This window comes from Rana temporaria, chromosome 1 (assembly GCF_905171775.1).
Source record: "Rana temporaria chromosome 1, aRanTem1.1, whole genome shotgun sequence".
Taxonomy (NCBI): domain Eukaryota; kingdom Metazoa; phylum Chordata; class Amphibia; order Anura; family Ranidae; genus Rana; species Rana temporaria.
This window is the reverse complement of record NC_053489.1, coordinates 472,181,462-472,192,220: the sequence shown is the minus strand read 5'-3', so window position 1 is coordinate 472,192,220 and position 10,759 is coordinate 472,181,462. Positions and strand designations below refer to the sequence as shown.

Sequence of the window (10,759 nt, the reverse complement as noted above, 5' to 3'; positions counted from 1 at the left end):
TGACATCACCTTTCTGATGGTGCATGGTAAGTTTGTCTGTATTGCACTTAATTCTTTTTGGATTTTTTCTATTTTCTCCTTGGGCAGGAATATTTTTTGTTGGACCAAATCTATTACATATCCCAAGTATGTTATCTGTTGAGTGGGTTGTAGGTTGGATTTTTCTATATTTATTAGCCAACCCAGATCTCTTAGGAACGTCTGCGTGATCTCAAGGTTCTTTTGTAACCTTTCTGGAGATTCTGCAAACAGAAGCAGATCGTCCAAATAGGCGATGATGGATATGCCTTGGACTCACAAGGGTGCCAAGGCTTCCGCCAGAATCTTTGTGAAGATTCTGGGTGAAGAGGAAAGGCCGAAGGGTAAGGCTTGGAATTGTAGGTGCATGATTTCGTTTTTCGTTTCTATTGCTAACCTTAGGAATTTCTGTCATTTTTGGTGTATTGGGACATGTAAATATGCATCCTTTAATGCCGCGTACACACCATCACTTTATGTGATGAAAAAAAACGACACTTTCTGTGAAGTAAAAAATTACGTTTTTGAAACTTCAATTTTCAAAGACGAAGTTGCCTACACACCCTCGTTTTCTCACAATGTTCTTGCAAAGCGAGGTTACGTTCCACCACGTTTTACCATTGAAGCTTGCTTCATAAGTAGCTTCTAGGCATGCATGGATGAAAAAACGTCTTAGAAAACGACGTTTTTTGCTACACACGGTCAATTTCTGTGAAGTAAAAAGTGCACTTTTGAAAAACGACACATAAAATTGAAGCATGCTTCAATTTTTTTTGGTCGTTTTTTACAAGACATAAAACGACGTTTTCCCCCACACACAGTCAATTAAAGTGACGTTTTTAAAAACGTCATTTTTTTTCATCACATAAAGTGATGGTGTGTACGCGGCATAAGTCTAGGGAAACTAGAAAACAGTTTGGGGGTAGTAAAGCCTTGAGTGAGTATATTGAGTCCATCCTGAATCTTTTTTAAGTTATGGACACATTCAGGGGTTTGAGGTTTAGGATTGGTCTGACCTTTCGCTTTCAGGTGGGTTTTTGTACTCCAAATATGTGGGAGTAAAACCCTTGTCCTCTTTCTTCCTTTGGCACCTCTGTGATAACTTCCTGTTTCCTGAGATCCTTTATGGCTCTCATTAACCCTTCGGCTTTTCCTTTGTTTTTTGGAAGTTTGGTTAATCACATCAATACCAGCCCATTGTAAAATGACGTCCACAAAGGACCTCTAACGATCCGGGTGGACATCATATGACGTCCTGGGCTTTGTGGGGGGATATCTGAATGATGCCTGCAGCTAGAGGCATCATTCAGATATCCTTCTCTTCATTCAGATATCCTTCTCTTCTGCCGGCGATTCTGCACAACGTAAGAATGATCATAGCGGCGATTCTGCCGCTAGATCGTTCTTACAGGCGGCGGGAAGGGACATCCCCCCCTCCCGCCGCCATCCGGTGTTTCTCCGGGCTCTCCCGTGCCATCGGGGGCTCGGAGAACGAATCGTCCGGCGCTGGCAGGAAGCATAGAGATGACTGGTGACAAGATGGTCACCAGTCATCTCTATGACCGTCGGAGGACCCGGGCGCGATGTGATGACGTCACGCCCGGGTCCCCGTAAGTAAACAAAGCCGCAATTGCGGCTGCTAAGCAACAGTAATCATGAGATCGGTGAATTATTTTTTTCACCGATTTCATGCTTTCCAGCCTGGAGGAGAGATGTGCGGTCTTATTGACCCCGCATCTCTCCATAAAGACTACCTGTCACACACATTCCTATTACAAGGGATGTTTACATTCCTTGTAATAGGAATAAAAGTGATAATAAAAAAAATAAAATATAAAAAAAAGTGTAAAAAAATAAATAAATATGTAAAAAAAAAAAAAAAAATTTTAACGCCCCTGTCCCCAGTAGCTCTCGCGCAGAAGTGAACGCACATGCAAGTCCTGCCGACATATGTAAACGCTGTTTAAACCACATATGTGAGGTATCGCCGCGTGCGTAAGGCCGTGTACACACGGGCAAACATGTACGATGAAACCGGTCCGCCGGACCGTTTTCACCGTACATGTCTGCCCGGGGATTTCTGTACGATGGCTGTACTAACCATCGTACAGAAATCCGCGCGTAAACAATACGCGGGGCGTGTCCGCGGTGTCGCCGCGACGATGACGCGGTATCGCCGCGACAATGACGCGGCGACGTGGGCAGGCCTGCCAGTTAAATGCTTCCACGCATGCTTCGAAGTCATTCGACACATGCGAGGGATGGTGTAAGAATGTAAAATTAATAACTAATATTCTTATAGCTTCAAGGGCGTATCTGAATGAAGATCATTCATAGTCAGGTTGATTTGAAAATAACGTGTGAGTTTATTGTCACACAGGTGGCATCACAAACACAATGAAAAATAGTATAAAGTTCAGTTTAGCGTAGATGAAAATATCTGGAATTGGATCGATAGTATTGTAGCAAGCTTATAAAAGCATGTGAGCAGCATCAGGCATGTTGTCTTCTGAGATTTTCCAAAGTGATGCAGGAAGAAACAGGAAATGACGTTTGACTTCTGGCTTCAGCTGTTCTCCTAGTCAATATGTCAGTATGTCAGTGTTGTCTTTCAAAGAGGGTGCGAATAAGTGTGTCTTAGTTTAAGTGTGTATCAGTGTGTCATGTAAGTGTGTCCAGCCTTCTTTAAAGCAAAGCTTAAATATATGTTACAAGTGAACGTCATGACCTCATACGGCCCAGGCTTAGACCCTTGTATGGCAAATATTAATATCTGCTAGGTTCAGCAATATGAAGATCTTAGCACAGAGTCGTATGGAGTTTGATTGACAGGCACACATGTGACACTCTATACTTAGAGTAGTGTGCTTGATGATGCAATGTCATAGAACATATATTATCAGCTATAAAGCTATAACTTCATTAAGTAACTATATACCAATACATACTAGTATAAATACGATTTTACTAAACTAGCTTAACAATAGATATGAACTAGTATATTATTGATATCACTACGTAAATACAGATCTATTCTGAATCTATTTTTGTCAACCTACACCAGGATTCCTTATATGTCATCCTCAAATTGGCTATCCGTAATGCTCAGTTTTGGATAGAAGAATTATGTCATATCAATTGATCAAGGTCATTCATTCATACCTAATTATTATGATTAATCATAAATCAAAATATGTTTTGCAAGCTTGCCATGAATTGCCGAATTATGAATTTGGAATAATATTCTAACAATCCCCCCTGAATTATGATTAATCATACTAAATCATTTAATACACACATACATACATTCATATCTCATTTTCTCCACCTTGTATCAAACGATTGGACACGATATTCCTCAGAACTGAAGCAACTAGAAATTTTCCTTTTCCTAAATGCTTTTCTCTTTACTTTTAACTCTTCTTAGATCTATCTAATCAAAATCTTACCAGAAATAATGGTATAGATTTTAAAATGTATAACATAATGATGACTAATATCAATAATTATTAATATTAATAATAATAATAATAATGAAAATTATTATTATTAAAATAAGTAAATAATGCAATAATATATTTCCATATATGTGCTCAAATAATATTTTAGCTCTTTGGAAATATACTTTATACTCTAAAACTTTCATCACTTTCCATAGTTCTATTAATAATATCTTTCTTAAGTTATGAACAAAAAATGTTCTATTAACTAGAATGAGTGTGCTAACATTCAATATGTGAATAAATAAAAATAAATAAAAATAATAATCCTAACTTCATGTGAACATTAATATCATAATAATTGGATAATCAAAAAATGTATATGTATATGTGGACAAATGTTTCAGTCCTAAATTGTTTATCTATAGTAGATAGATAATGTTCCTTCCGATTAATGTTTCTTCATGAAATGTCTTTAAAATGTCTTCTTCAAGTTCCGTTAGAAAAACCTTGATGAATAAGATAAAATAGTTCATAAATATGAAATATAAATCTTTTGTCAATATATCTTCTTTAACTTTGAATTTCTCTTTGCTCTTTATAGAAGCTTGTTATCCTCCATATTTGTTTGATTTTAGATGCCATATCTGTAAAAGAGAGGCAGTATCATTACTCAGGAATAAAATATTTATATTAATTCTTATACATTTTGATATTTTTCTCAACAAATATTAAAACATTATGAGACAATTACTTTGTGAATTTGTTAAAACTATATGTGAAATACTATCTCATATTTTCCTTCAAAGAGATTTTCTGTGTGACTATGTACTTCTATATACTTCTGTGTATTGTCCTTATTCTGACTAAAAATAACCTAAATTATAAAATATATGTACTGTGAGGTTTAGGTATGTCAGGACGCAATATTTCATTTTTCCGGTCATGATACAAATTCTATTTCTAACGAACAAAGTTAGATTTCATATCACCCCAGAGATGACAATGGACTATGCCTTTGTTCTCACCTCTAAACGATTAGAAATATGCGTAACTGTATTCTGTGTTGGAGTTCTTACTTTAGTGTCAGAGTGTTCTGCAAGTACTTCAATGCATTTCTCAGCTCTTACGCTGGAAATCTGAGATAAAGACTTCTCAGCTACAGCTGTATAAACATGTGCTGGTGTAAATTTCTGTAGATGTCTTTCGTTCCCATCTATCTGAATGTGTATTTGTAATAAAGCTCTGAACCATAAAGGATATATTTTCTTAATTTCACTAAAATTACCTTCCTCAAAAATACCTTTTAATGAACAGTCAGGTGTCCGTACAATGGTTTTGTTTGATTTCACTATGCTCTCTGTAACTTTAATTGCATAGTAAACACTTAGAAGTTGCTTCACACCTGGCTCAAAAGTTTTTTCCAAAAATGATAAAACTCTGGAGAAATAGGCAATTATTTTCTCCTTACCTTCTTGTAACTGAAACAATGTTACTGAGATGGCATTCTCAGATACATGAGTTTTCAAAACAAACGATGTTTCAGAACAGACCTTTATTGTACTTAATGCTGGAGCATTCTGCAAATCTTTTTTCAACACTTCAAAAGCATTTTTCTCATTTGGACCCCACTGGTCAACTATATTACCTTTATTCCTTAAAAGATTATATAGTGGATTAACTTTTTCTGCGAAACAATGTACAAACTCTTTGCAATAATTTATTTTATGCAAAAATTTATGCAATGCCTTGTAAGTTGTTGGAGTTGGGATAACAGTAATATCCCTAACTGTTTCTTGCAACAATTGTCTCTTTCCTTGACTAATTTGCATGTGAAGGAATTTCACTTGACTTTTCATCAGCTGAACTTTTGTTGTGTTTAATTTTAAACCTTCAGCTTGTAACATCATAAACAATTCAGACAAAAGAGCCATATGTTCATCGATATTCTGAGTACTCAGCAAAATCGTATCCACGTGCTGACAAATGCAATCTGGCCTAGAAAATTTAGAAAGTATTGTTGCTATAGTTTCATGAACTATACCATCACCTATACCTAGATCAGGTATTAATCGAGTGAACGTATAAGTCTCTTTTCTGAATGTGAACGCAAGTTTGTATTGACAACTTTTAGTTAAAGGAATGGAAAAATGGCTACCAGCGATTTCTAGTACAGAAAACACTTTGTTCTCAACATTCAAATGTAATTTTATGTTAGATTTATCAGGAAGAACTGGGCTATTTGTGATTTGTTTATCCAATGTTCTTACGTCAACTGATAAAGAATATGAATTATCAATATTTTTGATAGGCCAAATACAGTTATTTACCACTGATTTAGCTTTCTTTACAATTCCAAGTTGTACAAATTCTTGAATAATATCAGAAAGTGGACCAATTGATTCTGGTGGTAACTCACTCTGATCAAGAGGTTCTGGATCCTTTCCTTCAATATTTAATTCGGCACTTTTCAAAGTTCCAAAGTCATTTTTGAACTTTGACCACAAACTTGGAAAAGATTGTACCACTTCCTTTAAAGCACAATTTTCATCAATATCAGGCCACTTTTGTTCTGTAGACATATTGGTAACGGAACCAACATTACTGTATACAGAGGGATCAATCAGCACTGATTTGGGCCTAGATGGATCTTTCCAAATACTTTTATTAGCCAAATCAATCACCCACTTTTGTTTATTGATAACATCAATGCCAAGTATATTCTCTGCTTCGTGACAGACCCAAATGTTAATATTAGTTTTCACTAATCCAGGTACTTCAAATGTTACATTGGATACCTGTCTAGCAGTGGAATTACCTGTATTATTAAAACCCACTATATTACACATAGGAGAATTTGGTTTCACAGGTATGTTTTCTTTGATAAGGGTAATCTCAGATCCACTGTCTAAGAGACAATTAATATGTTTACCATTTATCAAACATTGTAAATATGGTCTCCCATTCTCGTCCAAAATAATTGGTGCTACATATTGTAATGGCAGAGAAATTGAATCCGGGTGTGATTCTATTTTTGGCAATGGCAATAAACCTTCTTTTTCAGTGACAGCTCCTTTTGCCATATTGTCTGAACTACTGTGAACAGTCAAATTACTGATCTGTTTGACTTCAGTGTCATAAGGCAATTCAGTCAAAATGTTATCTTGACATGAAAAATCAGGTTGCACAAAAGCTGATTTTTCATACTCCATATCTTTAGTTCTTATTTGTAAGTCACTCTTAAACTTAAAGCAATGTTTTTTCATATGGCCAAATCCATGACAGTAAAAACACATCATGGGGTCGTCTCCTTGACTCACTTGACTGCACCTGTCCTTGTCATTCCTGCTAAGACCTGTCGTTTCTGACACGTCTGTAGCCTGACTATTTTTGTCACATTGAATAATAGAAACCTCGTGTGCGAGACTGCTTTGATTCAATTGTCTCCTAATTTTGTCAATGAAACTTACTATAGCATTTAAATTTTGACGTTCCTGTACTATGGCCACTGAAGTTGGGTCAAGGTATTTAAATTTTTTTATGAAAGCCATTTTTAAACCTGGGTCAGTTTCATCATCTACTCCAAATATCATTTCATAAACCTTGCAAAATCTTGTTTTAAACCAAAATGGATCTTCTTCTGCAGTAGTCTGTAATAGGTCTAGCATTTCTATGGTCGGTTTTTGTTCACCGGTCATACATAGCAATAATAGTCGCAATCTATCTGTGGCGTCATTTTGACCTTCATCATCACTAACAAGTGAATGGATTCGTTTAGCAAAATTAACAGGAATCCACAACTGAAAAATGTAATTGCGTTGATCGTTTGAAAGATTAAAACGATCTGCAAACATTTCAAATAAATCCCAATTAGAAAATACAGTAGCCTCAACGTCATAAATAGGAAAGTCTTTTAGAACCTTCATCAACTGATCATGAATTTGCAATTTAAGTTTTGCAGTCCTACATAATAAGTTTTTATGCTTCATTTCCATTTCATCAGTAGCATCAACATTCTCTATTTCCGAACTTTCCGGAAAATAAGATTGTAGCTTTGACTTGGTTTCAACCTTTTTGTCATCTGTATTTATTACAGCAATCTGTTTACTGTCATTTTGTAACTCTGGCAAAATCATGTTTTTAGATCCTAATTGTTCCTCAAGATTTTCTATGTAATTACACAAAATCTCACAGTTAGAACAACTGAGAGCATCCTGGGACACATTTTCATGTATTCCTGTGTTCTGTACATTATTTGTCTCTGTCTGGTTTAGTGTACACACATTTTTGGCAGGTAAAATATCAATAATCATCTTATTAAATATTCTTACCAATTTCAATACATTACTTATTTTCTTACGTAATTTATTCACAGTAAACCTGGATTTGTCTATCTGGACATTGGAATTTAAGCATTCTTGGTACATATACAACCACAAGTGACTGTCATTTGGATAAAAACACACATCTTTAAATTCTAGCTTACTATCTCTAGCTATTTCATCTATAAAATTCATAATTTTTTTTTTTTACTCACCGTTATTAGAAGGATTTCTCGTCATCAACCGGCTGTTACTGGACTGTTGTCCACATCTGACGCGACACAAACGCCTCTTGCTTGATAGGTTCTGAACCGTCTTTTTTCTCGAGACTTGAATATTCGCAAAGACTGCGCCAATCTCTCCCCCCCTCATCAAGGGTCGAGATTTCCGTAAAAATAGAGATAAGACAGTACTTTCTTTGGCTCGCCACTGTAAGAATGTAAAATTAATAACTAATATTCTTATAGCTTCAAGGGCGTATCTGAATGAAGATCATTCATAGTCAGGTTGATTTGAAAATAACGTGTGAGTTTATTGTCACACAGGTGGCATCACAAACACAATGAAAAATAGTATAAAGTTCAGTTTAGCGTAGATGAAAATATCTGGAATTGGATCGATAGTATTGTAGCAAGCTTATAAAAGCATGTGAGCAGCATCAGGCATGTTGTCTTCTGAGATTTTCCAAAGTGATGCAGGAAGAAACAGGAAATGACGTTTGACTTCTGGCTTCAGCTGTTCTCCTAGTCAATATGTCAGTATGTCAGTGTTGTCTTTCAAAGAGGGTGCGAATAAGTGTGTCTTAGTTTAAGTGTGTATCAGTGTGTCATGTAAGTGTGTCCAGCCTTCTTTAAAGCAAAGCTTAAATATATGTTACAAGTGAACGTCATGACCTCATACGGCCCAGGCTTAGACCCTTGTATGGCAAATATTAATATCTGCTAGGTTCAGCAATATGAAGATCTTAGCACAGAGTCGTATGGAGTTTGATTGACAGGCACACATGTGACACTCTATACTTAGAGTAGTGTGCTTGATGATGCAATGTCATAGAACATATATTATCAGCTATAAAGCTATAACTTCATTAAGTAACTATATACCAATACATACTAGTATAAATACGATTTTACTAAACTAGCTTAACAATAGATATGAACTAGTATATTATTGATATCACTACGTAAATACAGATCTATTCTGAATCTATTTTTGTCAACCTACACCAGGATTCCTTATATGTCATCCTCAAATTGGCTATCCGTAATGCTCAGTTTTGGATAGAAGAATTATGTCATATCAATTGATCAAGGTCATTCATTCATACCTAATTATTATGATTAATCATAAATCAAAATATGTTTTGCAAGCTTGCCATGAATTGCCGAATTATGAATTTGGAATAATATTCTAACAGATGGCGGGCGCTCGGACATGTACGGTAGGTCTGTACAGAAGACCGAACATGTCCGAGCAGGCAGGATTCCAGCGGACTGTTTTAAAACAAGTCCAGGAATATTTGTCCGCTGGGAAAAGGCCCGGCGGGCAAATGTTTGCTGGAATCCTGCACGCTCGGGCCTACACACGACCGAACATGTCTGCTGAAACTGGCCCGCAGGCCAGTTTCAGCAGACATGTTTGGTCGTGTGTACGGGGCCTTAGAGTGCCAGCAACAATTCTAGCACTAGATCTCCTCTGTAAATCTAAACTGGTAACCTGTAAAAAATTTCAAAGCGTTGCCTATGGAGATTTTTAAGTACCGAAGTTTGGCGCCATTCCATGAGTGTGCGCAATTTTAAAGCGTGACATATTAGGTATCTATTTACTCGGTGTAACATCATCTTTCATACTTTACAAAAAAAATTGGGCTAACTTTACTTTTGTTATTTTTTTAATTCATTAATTTCCAAAAAAAAGGCGTTTGAAAAATTATTGCGCAAATACCGTGCAAGATAAAACGTTTCAATGACCGTCGTTTTATTCCCTAGGGTGTCTGCTAAAAAAACATATATAATGTTTGGGGGTTCTGCGTAATTTTCTAGCAAAAAAATTATGATTTGTACATGTAGGAGAGAAGTGCCAGAATAGGCCTGGTATGGATGTGTGTATAGCAGCCCTGTATGGAAGTGGTTAAGTACAATCCATTTGGGGGTGGTTTTGAGAACTCCAGGTGATATCCGTCCCTTATTGTTCTCAAAATAAATTGATTGGAGGTTATCTTTTCCCATTGCGGGAGGAAGGCCCCCAGTCTTGCTCCTACTGTGACTAATTTGTAATTTTTTGTTGTAGGTTTGCTCAGGAGGATGAAAAATCGCCCCTCCTTTGCCTTTCCCCTTCGGGACCCAAGGTCTTTTTTGGTTATCTGCCTTGGGTGTTGTATATCGGGGACCTTTTCGGGATCCAAGTTGTACTTTTTTGTCTCCTTTTGTTTTGTTGGTGCTGACTCCAGGGTGCTTTGCGTTTCAGTGGAAATGCTTTCTTTTTATCCGCTGTACGATCTAGCACCTTCTCCAACCCTGGCCCAAATAGCAAGTCCCCTGTAAATAGGATGCAGCATAATTTGGTTTTAGACACGCAGTCCCCCTGCCATGTCTTTAACCATAGGGCCCTTCTTGTGGAGTTGGCTAGTGTGGATGATCTGGCTGCCATCCGTACTAGTTCTGGTGAGGCATCTGCGATATAGGCTATGCCTCGCAGCAGTGTGGGAAAGGAGGATAGGATTTGCTCTTTCGCAGTTCCTTCCTCAATGTGTGCCTGGATCTGGTTTAGCCAGAACTCCATATTTCTGGCCACCACCGTGACTGCCAATGCTGGTTTTAAACTTCCCAGTGTGGAGTCCCATGATTTTTTCAATAATGAGTCCATCCTTTTATCCATTGCCTCGGATAAGATGCCCATATCCTCAAATGCTAAATCCGTATGCCTTGACGCCTGTGAGAAGGCGGCATATAGCTTTCGAGTTTTGTTCCATATTGAGGA

At 36.8% G+C, this 10,759-nt stretch overlaps 1 long non-coding RNA gene across 1 annotated transcript; it reads right to left on the bottom strand.

The window, feature by feature from the left end:
• Positions 1-2,360: 2,360 nt before the first annotated feature.
• On the bottom strand, positions 2,361-9,123 carry LOC120917757. Its single transcript, XR_005744233.1, has 2 exons — positions 7,996-9,123; positions 2,361-4,105 (listed from the first exon to the last, which is right to left on the bottom strand). It is a non-coding gene; the product is annotated as an uncharacterized LOC120917757 (long non-coding RNA).
• Positions 9,124-10,759: the final 1,636 nt, after the last annotated feature.